The sequence below is a fragment of the Poecilia reticulata genome, chromosome 10 (genome assembly GCF_904066995.2).
Source record: "Poecilia reticulata chromosome 10, P_reticulata-male-v2, whole genome shotgun sequence".
In the NCBI taxonomy this organism is placed as follows: Eukaryota; Metazoa; Chordata; class Actinopteri; order Cyprinodontiformes; family Poeciliidae; genus Poecilia; species Poecilia reticulata.
The window spans coordinates 22698374-22716900 of NC_088839.1; the positions used below are offsets into that span (position 1 = coordinate 22698374).

The following is an 18527-nucleotide window of genomic DNA, read 5'->3' on the forward strand; positions in this document are numbered from 1 at the left end:
GTGATGACAATTGGAAAACCAGACCTGGGCATGTCGGCAGTTGTTTTGGTTGTCCTCTACTCTATTTTCTACAAGTTGTGTTGGGAAAAACAAACATGCTTTATTTGGGAATCATTTTTTCCCACATGGCTCTAAAATAAACTACGAAAGTCAGAAGTAGCTGAAATCTGCATAAAATGAAAGGTTTTGTTGTTGGCAGTAAGTGAAGCTTACCTTAAAATAACTTATCAACTTAATACACTGGGATGGGGAAAAAAAACCCAGCCATGAATTGATTGTATTGACGTTTTTCTTCTCTTGGATGAAAATGCATTTCAAGAGCCATAAATTAACAGCGCAGACAAATAAGGTTTTAATAGATTGTTATTATTTTCTCTATGCTTCACCTCCTCACAGCCATTCAGGAAATTAAATTTGTTATTAGATAAAATTCTAACAGCAGGGGCTTGACCACAAATAAACAAAGCATGATTCCCTAACCAAACATAGTATTCCACCTAAGTGCAACTATTTAAGTTTGAAATCTGTACTTCCTTGATATTCATTTAGATATATATCTAAATACATGTTTAAAATAAATAGAAGATGCCCGTTACCAGATATTTACATACAATAATAATAATAAAAGCAATAACCATTTTTATTTCAGGCAGATTATAATATCATTTAGGTTTATCAAAGCTAGTTCTATTTGCATAATAGCAGAATAATCAGTTTTTCAGAGAATGATTTTTATTGTTAGTCAGATTCTGAAATTTGCATACTCTGAGATTGCTAGATTATCTTACATACATTACTATAGTGAATGTACCATGACCATGACTTTAACCATAGTCTGTTTAAAGTCATAGGAAACAAAAACAAAAGCAAAAACAAAACAGGCAGTTATTTATGTGAATATCTCATGTCACCTCAAAAAACATGTTTGTGGGCTCACTGTGGCCACTGCCCAAAAGTACAAAGACTTGTATCAGTCTTTAGCATAAAACAGCTCAAGCTCAAGCATGGTTAAAGCTAGACTTTAACCATAGTCTTGCTCTTTAAGACTACGGTCTTTAAATGAATGAAACCTCATTCATTTAAAAGCTTGCATACAAGTTTTTGTTTTACCTTCCAGTAGGGACTCTCATCTGCTTTGCAAATATAAAGAAATAGAGGATTATCATCCCAAGTCCACAGGTGATGTTTCAATGCTTGGCGACATACAAAGTATCCATTTGTGACACAATAGTGTTCAGAAACTAAATTAAAGCTGTTGTACCTTGGGGGCGAAAGGATTAGGTCATTGTTCATTAGGTTTTCAGTGTGTATTTCACAAACTTGTGACTAACATGAAACAAAACACCATCTGCTTAGCTGAGATATATTCCTTACTGTCAGCATCAGTGAGCAGCTCTGCCAACAATTGTAAACAACATGAGTTTAATTTAACTTGGAATTCATAAAGTATGACAGACAAAAAACAACAAAAATCAAGTTAAATTAGGGTCCTTTTTGTGCCAATGTAATAGTCAGACAGGAAGCAGAGCTGCATAACTTTGGGTGGCAGATTTGAAGATCCTGAGATAAACACTGGGAGTAACATGAATGAACAGAATTAGAAATGAGCTGATGAGAGAGAGTTAAGGTTGGGTGGTTTGGAGATAAAGTCGAAGAGGTTGAGATGGATTGGACATATTCTGAGAAGAGATAGTGGATACATTGGAAATTTGGATGTTGAAAATGGAGCAGGATAAGAAGACCACCCCGGAAACGATTCATAGATACACACTGAAGGACGACATGATGATAAAACAGCTGAAGAAGGTGAGATGGAGGCTCCCCTGAAGCTATCCCTGAAGGAAACACCAGAAAGAAGAAGAATGGCATTGGTATATATTTATTCCCAACATTTGGAACCCAGGTTGATTGGTGGCGATTGTATCCACTCCTGCGTCCAAGAAGGTCCCGGGTTGAAATCCTGGACAAAAGGCTTCCTTCATGGAGTTTGCATGTTCTCTCTATTCAAGTGGGTTCTCTTTCTTGTACTTGTGTTTCCTCCAAAAACATCAATCTTACGTTAATCGTTCACTCAAAATTGCCTTTCGGTACGAATGTCTATGTGCAAGGTTGTTAGTCATGTCCTGGTGACCTGTGAAGGCTGTACCCTGTCTCTCATTCAGTCTTGTGACATCTAAAAGATTTGGCAATTATGGAAAAAGCATTGTTAAGGTAAAAAAAAAAAGAATCCTCAAATCATCTGATCTAACTTGAGAGAGAAATGTGAAAGATCTAAATGCAATTCAATAGTGCTTTGCAGTGCAAAATGAAAGTCATGTCATATCTATCTGTCTTGATCACCTCATACATATCTTGATATTAAGGTATTTGGTATTCATAAATTAGAATGCTTTGCATTGTGCAGGTATTGTGGAGATAAATTTTGACATAAACTACAGTATAAGGACTCTACTGACTTTTCCTTATATGTATAACAGAAACATCCTGGTTTCAGCTGTAAACATGGGAATAGTTTCCATTCATTGATAAAGATCAGAACCTTGCACATGGAGTGTAGCAAGTTAATCTTCTCAATATTGCTTAGATAAGCTAGGATCATAAGCGCTACAGTAGCCAAAAAACTCACAATCACAACAGCTTTGTAAAATGATCCCTCGGTTTTCAAGGTTCAGCCTTGGTTAAGCTTTGACATTCATAGAATTAAGCAGGTTTACATAAACATGCAGTTTTGGCCCAAATACAACCATAGACTTTGCAATTTGCTGTTGGTCTCCCCACCCACCATGAAGAACCTTGACACAGCTCCCTTTGAAATAAAGTCTTTACCAGAGACAGTACAATACAGGACAACACCAAAAGATAAGCCAACCCGAAGCTCTGAACTCCTTAACTTTTCTGACATTTCTGAAACGTCATCTTCAATCAGAGCTCTGGTTTAAATCTCGTACAACAATCAAAACTACATGGCCATCATAATTCTTTGTAAGGCATCTGTTTGATATTTGCAAGATAAAAGTAAGAAGGGATTGTAAAATCTCAGTTGACTAAAGCTGATTAAAGTCCCAAAGTCTGCAGTGAAAATCTGAAATATTTAACTTCCTTAAAATTTTAGGGACTCATCAGGGTCTTTTCAATTATCTGTTCGAATTAAGGGGTGTATATAGCACACAGAGGCAAATTTGTTAACATTACCATGCCACAATTGTTTATAATTTTTTGAATCAGTTAAATTGAAATCATCAAGGTGAAAGGAAGAGCCAAAACAGCTGGGAGAGGATAGTATTTATTCATAATGGAAGAACTGTGAGTATACAAAAGTAAAAAGAAAAAAACAACAACATTTCAAGACTGTTGAGACAATTTTTAGGAAATGTACATCTCATTCAGACCTGATTGGTTGTGGTAGAAAATAATGAATCAAGAGTTCTTAGCAACTTAATCAGGACAAGTAAGAGAAACATCCTGTAAAAGGAAAACACTTACAACATGCCTTTATAAGGGCAGATAGAGGGGCTTCTGCGGCAGCTATAAAACATGCACTACTGAAAAAGCGCCTTGGATGGACTCCCAAGACCCAGACCATTTTGGACCACAAGGATTTGAAGAGGAGTACAGGGTTTTGGGATACAGCTTTGTGGGCTGCTAAAACCAGACTGGAACTTGTTGGAGTTATTAACCACAGGTATGTGTGCCTCGCAAACAGCCAAGCGTTTGACCTGAGCAGCCTGGCCAGTCACCAGCTTTAATGTGATTGAAAATGTTTGTGTGATTTAAAGAGGGCAGGTAGAAAAACATCAAACATCACTGAGTCTGAGTTCAGAATCTGACTCCGGAGTGTTTGAAGCTTTTCAACACTTCTTTAAAAAGTTGTAAAAGCTAAAATATGCCTCCGAGTTGAGGATGTAGCACTGTTACACAAGAGTTTATATTTTAATTGAAACGTCAAAGTTTTAAACAAACTTAATACTTCATCCACATCACTGCAATGCCTTTAAAGGAGACATATTTTAATACTTCTGATTTCAAGTTTGAATACCAAAATAAGAAAGAAATCAGGAAAATATTACAGTATTGTAGAAATAGTAGGTAAAATATTGCACTATATGTTGTAATTAGAATAAGTCAGAAAGAAAATATGGGAACTGATGATACATGGCAAAATAAAGAGTATTCACCTATTAACGTTTTGTCAGGATTTTAACACTTAAATGTTGAAAATAAAACAAATTTTGGTAACACTTTATTTGAAGGGGTGTGCATAAGACTGACATGACACTGTCATAAACACGACTTAACACTTGTCATGAACATAAAAAAGTCTTTATGAATCTTTATGACAGTTATCATGAAGTGTCATTTGGTAAATAATGACACTTTTAATGCAAAGTTGCTCTAAACGTTGCATTAAAAGTCCATTAAAAGTACCAACTTTGCATGATTTTGTAAATTATGATAATTTAATGCAAAGTTGGTATTTTTAATGAACTTTTAATGCACCTTTTAGAGCAACTTTGCATTAAAAGTGTAATTATTTACAGAATGACACTTCATGACCACTGTCATAGACGTTCATAAAGACTTCTATATGTTCATGACAGATGTTATGTCATGTTTATGACAGTGTCATGTCAGTCTTATGCACACCCCTTCAAATAAAGTGTTACCCAAATTTTAATAAGACAGCAGTTTTCAATTTTCTTTTCATAAAGGAAATAAGATTTTATTTCCAAATGTGTAACATATATTACTCCCTCTTGATAAATCATGACCTTACTGTGACTGTTCACATTTTTTTGGTTCAGTATTGAAGTCCAACTATGTGGTGGACTGTCAGCCTGTCCAGGATTTACCTCGCCTCTCCCCCAACAACACTTCATGCCCTGATGATATAAAGACATTTAACACAGCTTACTGCTTAAGCTGAAGACTCCAGCAACACTTTGTACACTGAAGAACCAACATTATTAACAGAGGAACACGTTCGGCTTAAGCATTCTTCACTTCAATATCTTTGTCCTTCTCCATGCACCTTGGAAGAAGGTGAAGTTGTGCTAGAAACCTTTGAATTCATTGTCAGAATTGTTTGAAGAAAATGTAGATGATTTTTAAGTGTGTATACATTATAGATTACAGAGCATTTCAGAAAAAGAACATAATGTTGACAGTATGATGGTGATGGCTGTGAGGCTGATTCAGGAGTCTGAATCAGATATTTCTAAATGAGAATGTTTAGCCGTTCATTCATGACCTGAAGCTCAAATGTAATTTGATTGTGCATGGGACAATGATGCAAAACACACAAGTAGGACTGAGTGAAAACTATTTTGGAAACAAAGTTGGATTGGACATGTTTTCCTTCTCATTTTTTTATCATTTCTGTACATATGCATAGCTTTAGAAGCATTTTCTTAATCTCATACCTTTGAGATTAAACATTATATGGAGTAATTTTCCTATTAGCAGATAATCTTTTAGCTGTAAGCTGAAGGACCAACTCCGTGTGCTTGATGCAATTTGAGAAATAGGATAATTACTAAGATCTATCCAGATGAAAAAAAATCAGCAGTGTACATCAAAAGATACAAATCCTATTTCCATGAGTTATGTAATATTCATACAGCAACATGTGCATCATCAGAAAAACTTAATTTCTAACATATTTATGATAACCAATAAGACTTGGCATGTCAATGGTTAACACAGCCACAAGTTCAGGAAATATCTGCCTGAAAATGACACTGCTATGATTGATAGAAGTACTAGAGTTTATTTCAAGGTTTTCTCAATTTGGTCCAACGATCTTCACTGAAAACCAAATAAACACCCATTGCAGCACTTCTAAGTAATGAGCCTTGGTGTCTTTAATGATGGTTCCAATAACTGATTTTCCTGTAAGATAAACAGACAGACGTTCTGACGAGCACATTTCAAAGAACATGTTTAGAATAGAGGAAATGCTCCTGGAATACATTGATCATTTTAAATGGGATTTTATAAATGAAGCTTGCAGAGCAAACTATGAAGTTTCATCTTTCACTTCAACCCTTTCTGTAAAACCACATTAATACTGTATGTATTAACAAGAAGAAAGATAGTTTATATAAGTGACCTTATGCTGTCAGATTTTATTCTCATCGCATTTAATGTATTATACTTCAGCTTGATAGTGAACGTAGTACTAAGTCCAATTAACTGAATGGCCTGAGTAAAAAGGACCCTTTTATATTTTAGCAAAATAGTAATCAAAGGAAAAGTTCCTGATTAACATAAATTAAATGAATTGGCAGCTAAAGTGTTTCAAATTAGCTAGACATTCAAGAGAAAACATGAGCTTTTATGTTTTTACAGTTTCAAAAACCAGTACTACTGTTGACCTGAAAGCTCAGATGATTCAGTCTGTTAACCTCGTACCATTCCCATAACACTAATGTCTCAGAACGTTTCTCTCTGCATTTCTGCTCTGCTGCTAAATGAGACATTCTGAAGGCAACGGGCTGGTGGGTTCGGTGTATGGAGATGTCATTTCACATCCAACTCTCATACCAGACTTGCCCTCACTCAGTCACCATCGCTGCATTGAAGCTGTTCAGACTAGACCAAGCAGCAAATTAGCCTGAAGAGAAGTCTTGGTCTGGGCAAAAGACTCTCCGTCTGTCTTCTTTCCTGCAGATATCCACCAACTTTTCTGCAGATTTAGGTCCAGATGCAGATCAAGTCAACACCTGCCCATTGGCAGCATTTCACTTGATCTAGTGAGACCTGAAAAAAAATACCTCTTATCCTCCACAACATGAGTAAAAAACTAGAGCCTTAAACATATATTAGAAACAATTGGAATAAAGATAGTAATGACAAACAATATCTGACCAACTAATAAATGTTTATTAGAAATAGTAAACCAAAAAATTGCATATAAGAGTTCACAGCCTTTACCAAACACTTTACTAAACCCCTTGCAGAAATTATAGCCTCTAGTCTCTTTGAATGTTCTACGCTGCTACCTATCATTGCCTGGTCTCCCTTGAAGAAGAAATTGTCAATTTGAGCATTGAAATTGTTAACCTCAGCACTTACTTCCTGGTTAAATAACTATTAAATAAATAAATAACACCACAGAAGCCTAGCACACCCATCTTTAGACAGTTCAACTCAAGCTCCGTCATGCTGGGATTACAGACATCCGTCAGTCATTTTCAGATCTTTCCAGAGATGTTGAGTCAGATTCAAGTCTGGACTCTGACATTCACAGGACGGTTCTGAAGCCACTCCTTTATTAAGATCTTGTCCATGGGCCTCAGGTTGTTGTCCTGCAGACAAATGAACCGTTGCCTCAGTCTGAGGTCAAGAGCACTTTGAAGCAGGTTCTTATTCAGGATGTCTCTGGATGGTCCTGACTAGTTACCTGCTGCAAAACATTTCCATACAACGATGCTGCCACTATTCTCCAGGAGATGATGAGCCCTGCCCTGGTTTCCTCCATACATAACACCTGGCAATCACACCAAAGAGGTCGTTCTTTGTTTCATCAGAGCAGAGCATTGGGTTTCTCATGAACTGAGAAACATTTTATAGAAAGGTGTGTGTCTTTCCAAATCAAGTCCAATCAACAGAATTCATCACAGGTGGACTCAATTCAATCGCTAAAAAGATCTCAAGTACAATCAGTGGAAACAGCTTCATTCTAAGCTACATTGGCAAAGGCAGTGAATTTTTATGTAAATGTTATTTCTTGGAAGATCTTTTAGTTAAACTGAAAAAAAAGGTTGTTAGTTTAGGAATGTGAAAAATTAAAAACAAATGTGAAAAGAACTATTACCTAAGAATACACAGTCCCTGCCAATAAGCAAAGTTCCCCAATAACCACATTTCATTTTCATCACGTTCATCACAGAGACTTTGTCCAAAAAATATATGTTTTGCTGATTGCAACAACATGCTTGCAGGCTTATGTAAGTTTTCATTTTATTATTCTACTTGTGTTTTCTCTTTTTCATTTAAAATCCAACAGTGACAAATACAAAGAACAAGAGGAAGTACAGCATGGTTGTTGCAGGAAACTGATCCAGTGTTATACTGCCCCCTAATGTTGTTGGTGAGCTGTAAAAATGTCTTTAAAACACATCCATCACACTTAGTTTCTCAGAACATCCACATCAGTGTCACTGACATGACTGTTGTAAGAGCACTTATGGTGATTCATTGTCTTCTCCGATCCTTCTGATGCTTCTCTCTGTAAAGGAGCTCAGACATTCAGGGTTTGTTTGTTTTGTTTATTAAAATAACTCTCACAACTTGCCTCTTTCTGCTGTCATGGCAACAACACTCTAATATACAGTAAATGAAAGGCCAAAAAATTATATATTATACTTCAAGTTTCTCTCAGACTATTAGAACATTTTTAGTTTTTAAGTTACAGGGATACATAAAGTCAAGACATGACAATTACTATGTATTGATTCCTTAGTTTCAGACATTTGAAATATAAAACTAAAGAGTATGCCATGCAGCATATGTTGAAAAAGAAAATGATATGAGATATGCTTCTTCTTTCTCCTACTTTTTTTTCTTTTGTCATGAAAAAAAAAAAGAAGCTAACTGAAATGACCTCCTCAGTAAAGCTAATTAGATTTTTAACACTGCTGTAGAGATGAAAGATTGGTCTCGGAGCTGCTTCTGAAAGAGCCGCAGTGAAAGAAGTTGATGTTTTATAAATATCATCCTAAAACTGGCAAGATTTCATATGCCCCTTGTGCAGCATAACAGTACACTGCAGCATTAAGCTACCTTGATCCAAGTCCTCCCTCACCCCTTATTAGTGCTGCCTGAGTGCCTCAGGTCCACTCAAGCAGAAAATAAGCCCCCCATCTGAGTTATTATCCCTGTTTTTGAAGCTCCTGGTTCACCTCTCAGGCTCAAAGTAGTTTATTATCGTGTTCAGACTTAACTGCTAGACAAAGAGAAGTAACATCTCCAGCAGGGTCACCAAAACACAGAGTCACTTATTACCTAATTGTTGCTCATTAACCCCAAAGCACCTGCATGAACTCTTTGCAGCAGTTTGCCTCGTTTAAAAGAATCCTCATCCTGCTGAAACCAGCCACATTAAAAAGACATTTTGGCTGTGTACATAACACTTCAAGCGATGCACTTTAAACCACTGCTGATTGCTGATTCACTAACAAAATATTGACAAAGTGGATAATTAGAGCTTAATAAATATAATAAAAGCCTTCCTACAGCAGTTTTTAAATACCCATGCCTGACAGAAAAAAAGAGGCCAACACTGAGTAAAAAGTAAGGGAGGCCCCAGAAAGGTAAACCAAAACAAAGTCATGTAGAAGAAAAGATAGATTGCGGAGATGCATTCCTTAACTACATCACATATGGATTGCAATTTTCTTCAAATATGATTCAACAGTAATGGTGTGAAATTGAGATGATATTTCAGATTCCCTTGCTTCACTTGTGATCCAAGTAATTTTCATCAGATGGACATTTTCTATTATTTATGAATAAACCGTTCTTGTAGACAATCAGGTCCTTCGAAAACCAAAACTAGATCTGTGTGCACATTGTCTGAGTAAAGTCAAGCTTGTTCCCAAAGCAGGATGGACTCCTGCTGGGCTGACCTTTGTCACTGCTGTTTGTAGCATTCAAGGACAAGATCTCAAAAATAAAGGGTGTCTGGTGTAAAAGCATTTGTATTTTGCTGACAAAATGATTCTGCTTGTATCTTAACCCATGTCCTTCAGGGTGCTCAGCCAAGTGAGAAGCAGCTGGCATGGAGGAATCTCAACCATATTTGGGTGTATTTCTTTCTCAGGGGACACATTAGACTTTGACTCTAGGAGTATCCTGGTTTCTTTTCAAGATTAATGAACATGTGGTGTGTGAAATTGATAGATGGATCAAGGCATATCCGCAGTAACGTGGGCACTGCTCCGGTCTGACTTGGTAAAGAAAGAACTGATCCGAAACCTCACTTTCCTATTCACTGATCTACCCTCATTTTAACCCTCATGTGGAATGTTATAAGATACAGCATTGAAGAAGGTCAAGAGATGCCAGGTGTCAGTGCTAAACTGAGGTCCTGCTGTGTGCAGGCTGTGCTTACTCTCAGAAATACGATGATGAGCCCATTCATCGGGGAAAGCTCAAAGTACGGTCACCGCTTCTCCACATCAAATGGAATTACAACATGTAAGTTAAGCATCTGATGGATGGACGGACGGAAACAGATCATCGAGAAAATATTTGCACCCCGTCAGATTTCTTTCATTACTTTTTTTTTTTTTTGGATAATCTAACCTTAACCCAGTTTTCACATCATCAAACAAATAATAAAAAACAATAAAATAAATAACCCGAGTAAATACCAAAACCCTATTTTAAGAGAAAAAAGCTATCCACATCAACCTTGATTTTTAGAAGTGTTTAACAGATCACTTTATCCTTTTCATGTTTTTGTGATGTATGTAACAGATCGCTCTTATAAATGAGACAATGAGTCTCAAGAGATTTTTCCTATATAAATAAAGGATTTCATATGCTAAAAAGCAATCCTCCTCCATGTTAATTTTTAATTGACTGTGGGTTAACCATGCATTTTTGCAAAGCTCAGGTCAAACAGATGCTATTGCCAGAGCTGCATTCAAATAGAACCAGTTTAAACAACATAAAGTACATGAAAAGTTTTCAGAAGTACATGCACAATTTCCTGATCTACAGACATTCTAGAATAGAGGACACATTTACTGAAAGTCATTGTTTAGTGCTCATGACTGAACAATAAGAGACCGGGAAAATATATCATCCATAAAAGAATTCCAAAGCCAAAATTCCTGCTGGCCAAAGAAGACACAGAGGCACCGCTTACATTTGCCAAAAATAACATCTTAACTCCTGAGACTTTTGCATAAATATTCTGCAAAATGATGAGAGAAAAGACGAGTTTTAACAATTCTAGTTTGTATTTACTCAAGTATTCCTTGATATTAAATGAAGTAAATGATCTAAAGTATTTAGGTGGGTAATTCTTTCTCAGAGCTATAGCAAATACTTTTTTGGCTCATCTGGAAAACTCTGGTTCTATACTCTAACGTAGAAGTGAGAATATTAAAAAGGCTAATTAAAATAGAGTTTGAGAAAAAGATTAGTCATCAGTGAGATAAAGTTCTCTATAAACTACATCTCTGCACAAACCTTCACAAGAAAGCAGGAGTGGAAAGGGAGACGTATAGCATGTGCGTTGAACATGTGGTGTTTGTCTTTCAAAGCCGACATAATCAGTGACAGATTACACAAAGACGTAGACGATTGCTCTAAATTTAGATTTCATTGTCTTTGGGTGTGGCTCATACCAGTTGTGAAAAAGTGCTGATTTTCAGGAACTGTACTTGTGTTTGCTTTAGTTTTAAAGCATGTATTTAAGTCAGGAAACAAATATATTGTATTTTCTTACATTGGTAAAAATCACAAAATCCTTTACAAAAACAAGTCATGCAAATAAAATTCTGATTAAATTCAAAAGAGAAATGAATTATACAGACAATTAAAAAATATATATTTATAAGGGATCTTAAGGAAGATCTTGTTTGAGAAATAATATCTTTAGATGCTTTTTTTAACAAGTCAAAACTCTCATGGCAATATAATACAAAAGTAAACATAAACAAATGAAAAAAAAGCACAACAATGTTGCAACAATGTTCTGCATTTAACTCAAAATATTGAAAGTACTCTAAATTTGTTTGCATTGCAGTTATTGTTAAAGTGACTAATTTGATTAAAAACAGGAGGTCTCCATCAGAAAGAATATGTAAAAAGTAGAGAGGTTGAACTCATAAGTAAATGCAGAAACATGTCAACAAGACACAAAACTATAAAATCAAACATCAATGACAGTCAGCATGTGCTAAAAATAGTTTACTTCCCTTTTTCCTGCACCCCCTTCATCTCTATCATTCTGCTTTGCCCAAAACCCACCATAAACGTCTTTATTACTTTAATCTGTGAAAGTCAGATCGTCTGTGATTGGCAGTGGTGGGAAGTAACGAAGTACAAGTACTTCGTTACTGTACTTAAGCACAATTTTCGTGTATCTGTACTTTACTTAAGTAGATTTAATAATGGATACTTTCTACTTTTACTCCACTACATTTTACAGTAAGTATCTGTACTTTCTACTTCACTACATTTCTACAAAACTGTCGCGTTACTCGTTACATCCAAGTCGCATTGTGTTTTTTTTCATTAAAATGTGAAGTTCAGGGACTTAAGGTGGCGCCGTAAAATCCAAGCAATAACGTGACTTAGTGTCTGTTGTCACCCATCGGCTCCCCCTTTACTCGCACGCGGAGCTCCAAGACATGCGCAGTGGTTTCCTCTGAGCGTCAGTAATATAATAGCGTTGCATAAATCATAAGATATGGCGACATGTAAAATCAGCAGCGCTTCGCTTTCACAGACGGTGGGACTTCGTCCAATTTTTAGCGTCACTTGGAAGGAAAGCTTAAAGAAAGGTAAGCTCCGTGGACGTGATGCTAGCAAAGCTAGCTGTATTGACTGAAACACATGTTGCATCTGCGATGAAAAAAAGTTGTCACTCATGCACTGAATTACTGTGTGGAGGTGTTGACTGAGGTGTTGCATATATGGGACAACGCTGTGACTAAAGTGCGATATAGTAATATGACATTCATGGACGATCCGATTCTTCTGGACGGATCTTGACCAAGTCCTATAGTGCTGAAGCCTCACTGAGAGCCATTCTTTGTTCTTGTAATGCTCTGCGTACACTGCAGTAGCTATTTTATTTCATTAAAATATCTTTATATTTAATTGGCGAATAAATAAAACAAGAACGTAGCAACACAGAGCATGCTCATTGCTCTTTGTTTTCGTCACCTGTCATGGTGGAAGACGTTGCAGCAGGAGGGAGGATGAGAACAGTCACGGTGCTCCTCCTGCTTGGTTACTTCTTGCTTATTGGGCCTTGGACAGTGTTCATAGTTGAGTGTTGTTAATTGCTATGTTTAATGGTGCAGACAATTATTATTTCTGACATTGGCAATATGGGCAACCGCCCAGGGTGTTATTTTTTTAGGGATGGCAGGAGACCTCTGTGTATTGTGGCACAGAGATGAAAGCAAAACAGAATGAAGAAGAGTTTGAATTGATACTGGTTAAATTTATTTCAGCTCTAAGTATTTAATATCTACGTGTTTTTATGGGAAAGTGAATCTTTCAGATCAATTTGAGAAGCAGTTTTGATAGGTGCACTTAATTTTATTGTCATGTAGCATAGGGTACTGGTTTTGATTTGGTCTTGGGTTCGGTGGTCTAGACTACAACTTCGCTACGAGGCTCCTTGGTTCCATGTCCTCCTCTGCTAGTCGGATTTCTTTCAAAATAAATTATGTGGCAAAAAAAGTGAAGTTCATGTTATGTTAGGACAGGAGACGAGATGTTTCCATCCCTGAAATTATGATGGATAGAATCACATATCTAAGTCTAAACTATGTTACAGAGTAAACGCAATAAAAACATGCTTTATCTGTGGCATTGTTCATTAAAATGGCACATTACTGATGTATTAAAATTAAATACGATTGGGACACTTAATGATATTAGTGATTAGGCAATGCATTCAGCAAGTACTTTTACTTTTAATACTTAAGTATTTTTAAAAGCCAGTACTTTTTTACTTTTACTTAAGTAAAATGTTAATGTGGTACTTTGACTTTTACTTAAGTACATTTTTGTCTGTGTATTTGTACTTTTACTTAAGTACATTTTTTGAGTACTTTCTCCACCACTGGTGATTGGCAGGAAAAACATTAAGGTGTTACTCATTTGCAGTGACCCGGTTCCCATTCACCTGGATGTCTGTCTGGGAGTCCACTCCTGCTGCAGCTCTTACAGGAGAAGAATTTTGAATTTTCATCTCCTTTTTAAATAACCTCTCTCACTTCTTGCTTGAACTGAAAATAAAAAATAAAAAAACCCTGATGAAGAACAAAAGGGAAGTAGAGGAGATGCCAGGAGTCACAATAAATCGTTATGCCGAAGGTAAGAGCTATGCAATGATGTTAAATGCAAAATATTTGTTGTTTTGTTTCATATAAAAAGTTTGTCATGGTGACCATTCTACAGTAGTTATGAACTCATTCTCATCTACACAATTAATTATTGTGTCTCCAACTAGGAGGAAAGTGTGTTAATGGTAAGTATACGTTCCACAAATATAATTGATGATAATTAAAGCAATTTGGCCCAGTATCCCAATGATGTATTAATTTGAATCCTTAAAGCTTAAAGTTACAGAACAGTGGAATGTCAGATAGGCTAAGCATTATATGTATTAATCCATAGCACAGCTTTACAACCTCAGTTCATGATGTACATGAGCTGCAGTGTTCTCTCTGTGAGGCTCAGAATCAACAGAGGGTAAAATTGACTGACCTCATATGGAAAGTCAGCAAGCACAGTTTGTCCACACGTGTGTTCATGTTTAATGTTTGACTGCAATAAGGATCACTGTAAGATCCGACATTCAACCGGTTACACATTTATAGTTTCTTGTCAGAAATTACTGCAGTTGCTCTTATATATCATTCACTGCTTAATGTCTTGTCTGCTGTTTCTCACCGTTTATAGATTTTATCTGACATACGCAGGAAGCATTTTTATTTATTTTCCTTTGTATTTATTCAATTGTATAAATACAAAGGAAGCCTCTCGTGGGTTTACAAGAGTGTTTGATCCAGTTTATGCCTCCAGGTGCTTGTGGAGTTTTGCCTTCATTAATGTTTCACAGTTGATAGAGACTGACTGACCACACACAGTTCATATTAACACACACATGAAAAACACACATAACCCAAACATAATGACTAAGCATTTTCTGTATTAGGTCAGACGGTATTACCAAGATATTCTTCTTTAGGTCATAAAAATAAGAGCGATGTATTTCTTAATATTTTTTCATTACTTTTAGTGAAATTCAGAAGAATAAACACACTGAGCTTACACTACTGGCTACAGTCCAGATGGTAATGCCATGGCTTTTTACGTCGCCAATTAAGTCAAGTCATGTTTATTTTTATAGAACATTTTAGCAACAAAGCAACTGGGCTCAGAGTCAGTTGAGCCTTTTATCTACCAGGGCTAAAAGGCCACTAAGTGATGAAGAAGCCATAAACATAACAGACAGATTACGGTTTGATAATGCACCCAGGGCCAAAGACCTTACATTTTGAAGATATGTCCTGTGGACTGCTGCTGCTTGTAAATAAAAAGGTCTGGCCATAATTAGCATCGGTACAACTGAAGGACAAGGGAAGAAGCCTGACAACACCTAGATGTGAAGTATGGGGGTGGTAGCATCCTATTGCTGCAGGACATACTATTACATAACATCATAATAAAATATTTTGGACAATACAAGTTTAAGATCTCAGCCAGGAATTTAAGTTTGGACTCAAATGGGTCTTCCAAATGGACAATGACCATAGAATATTGCCAAATAGTTTAAAAATTGGCTTTAGAGCAACAAAGTACCAGATCTCAGTCCCATACATGTTCAGAGTTTAAAGTATGTGTTGGCAAGTTGTCTACAAATTTGACTCACTGAATCCAGTTGTGGAGGAACAGGTCAAAATTCTAACAAACTGTTAGAATTGCAAATACCTTGAGAAAGGATACTCACTACATTTGACCCAATTAATATGATTTAAAGCACAATTGAGTAAATATGTAAATACCCATGTATGTAAATTGTTTATATAATAAACATTGAGTAATTGTTAATCCATAAACATGTTCTTTCTATAGATTAAAATAGACTTTTTTGCTCTCTTCAAGGATTTCTATATGGATGTATGCATTGCATGACACCAATTAGTCTTGAAACTATGAACTCCAAATGCAACCCCCCCACCCCCAATCAAAAATAAAAATAACAACAATTAAAATGATTATCTGAGGGGTTCTGAGGTTTTAAGTGTTTTTTTTTTCCAAAGACAAATTTAATATGTAGCACTTTGATGTTAGTTTATGATTAATCTCTCTCAAGATAATTTTCAAGGTCACCCAAAACTGAAAGTTTGCACAGTAAAAGGTTTAGGAATTAAACATGAGATAACATGCTCTCTTCAGACATACTTTGCTGTTTGTATTACATGGGTAGCGGATTCTTTGCCACCTCAGAACAGACTCTGCTGCCATCTTGTGGCATAAAGCAGACTCACGCCCACTTTTATTTCAATCATTTATGTTGGTTTAGTCATGAATCTGACAAGAACATTGTTTTGCTCATCGTTCTGATCTCCAGCACCTGCCACCACCATGTGATAAACTAAACAGGACTCTTTGGTTCTGTTTGCATCCACCACCATAATAAATCTCAAGCTGCCCTGCATGAAATAAAAACTTTACTGATTACCTAAGGTGTTCTCCACAACTACCTTTGGTGTTGTTACGACCAACCTGTAAAGTTTTTATAAGGATTGTAACTTGTTGCAGAGCAATGGCTGTGAGATGGAGTTTGTCTGGTAATCAGGAATGTCAGGGGTGGCTTTCATTTACTCTTGTTTAATGGGATTTTTTTTTTCTGCCTGCTGAAAACTATTCATTTCTGCAAGGCTAAAGGCTATTTTGTGTTTATAAGATAGTTAGACTTTGCCAAAACAACACTGAGCCCAGTTCTCTTTTTACACCACTTTGTTCCCTCAGATTAATCTGAACATTTCTTTTTTATGAAATTCTTTGAGTTAGTTTCATTGATCAAGTACTTTTACTTTTCCTTTCCAACTTTGTCTTTTTCACAATTTTTGTGCTTTTTAGATCTCATTTTTGTTTTATTTATCAATTTTTATCAAGAGTGTTTTCAGAGAATATATATGTATATTTATTTATTCATTGCATCCTTTTTAAGCCACATTGGCACTAGATTGAATGCCCAACCTAGATTGCATTGTGTTGCTAACTCTATAATGCTGTAACAGTTGTTATCAACTGATGGCGCTAGTGTACTGAATGCAATATGGAGCCAACACAGAAATCAGAATAAATAACATTTGTCATTTTTAGAATCTCAAACATTGATGCTCATTTAGTAAAGGCCGTCAGAGAACAGCTGTATTTGCACTGACTACACACAAATGGCCTCGAGGTTACCTCTGCATTTAGGGATGTCAGAAAGGAAGGGATTTCATACACATGTATTTCTCACTTTTCATGTTTTTATTTTAAGAAACATGTTAATAAAACATGCATAGTTTTCATTTTCTTTCAAAATTGTGCCTTCAATCCTCAAAAAATGCACTAAAATTTCTGGTTCCAATCTAACAAAATGTGAAAAAAGTTCCACGGCGGCGAATATTTTGGCAAGACAGTGTAAGACGTAAATAAAGCCATGGCTTCACATTATTAGTCAGTTTGAGATCAGAACATTTGTGAGAAACACTTCATGTTTCTTCACTGTTTTCAGAGTTGACAAATGAGTTATATCTACTGCTTCCAAGTATGCCAGTGTGTCAAAAGGCTTGAGTAAGCAACTTTATGTTTTTTAGTAACATTTTTTCTGCAGCAACCCCTGAAGGTCATTCTTAATGAGCATGTACCCAAACAAGAGATAAGTCTGATCTGCTGTTCTCACGTTAACAGGAAAACTCAGAGTGATGGAGTCATGCAGTGTGTTAAACAAACTACACTTGAAAGTCCTTTTTGCTGTTACGGACAATGTTTATTTGATGTAGCTTTTTGTGTCTGTGCACATTGCTATCAGAAAACTGAAAACCATATTAAGTCAAGGAGTTGCAGTGTTGCTCTTTACCGTTTTAGTTAAACAAACTGTCATTCTAAGCATAATATTAGCAGCTTCACTATCTGTTTATGGACAAAATGTATTTTTTAAACTGATTAATCCGACTGCTGATTGTCGGATTAATCAGCAGTCGGATCAAACCATCTAGGTTTGTGGCTCACCGGTGTGAAGTGTTGTAGCGGTATGAGATGTTGCTACAAAAAAAAAATAAAAATGTACTAAATAATGTAGATGTATACCAAGATTGGTTTTCTTTTGAATCAGGTGGGCTGGCAAACATTGCTCAAACCATATTTGTTTACTTATCACTTTTCCGGCAACAGTTAACAGCTTGACAAACATATTGATGATTATTGAACTTACTGTCAGTTTTGAATGTGGGTTAAATGTCCAGGTGCGTGGACATTCTGTCTGCAGCAGCAAGGCATCCCTCCAAAAAATTTGCTCATCATGCTAGTATCGTCAGGAATTTGCAACATTTTGCTAAAAATGTAGTAAGTTATGTCATTGGTGTACCACCACCGATACTAGCATTCATCTAATCCTCATGTGGTCCTAAAAGGAGACTCCTAACGTGACATCTGAATTCTTACAAAAAAAATAGATCGAAAAAAATTCCTGGCAGTCTTTAGAAATATGTTATTGAAATGCCGAGTATGAAAGGGAGAGAAAAAAAAAACACTTCTCATTCTCTATCTTT

At 36.1% G+C, this 18527-nt stretch overlaps 1 long non-coding RNA gene across 1 annotated transcript; it reads right to left on the reverse strand.

Moving 5' to 3' along the window:
* Positions 1-13931: 13931 nt before the first annotated feature.
* Positions 13932-18490, reverse strand: LOC145553095 (uncharacterized). Its single transcript, XR_014089296.1, has 2 exons — positions 18191-18490; positions 13932-13982 (listed from the first exon to the last, which is right to left on the reverse strand). It is a non-coding gene; the product is annotated as an uncharacterized LOC145553095 (long non-coding RNA).
* Positions 18491-18527: the final 37 nt, after the last annotated feature.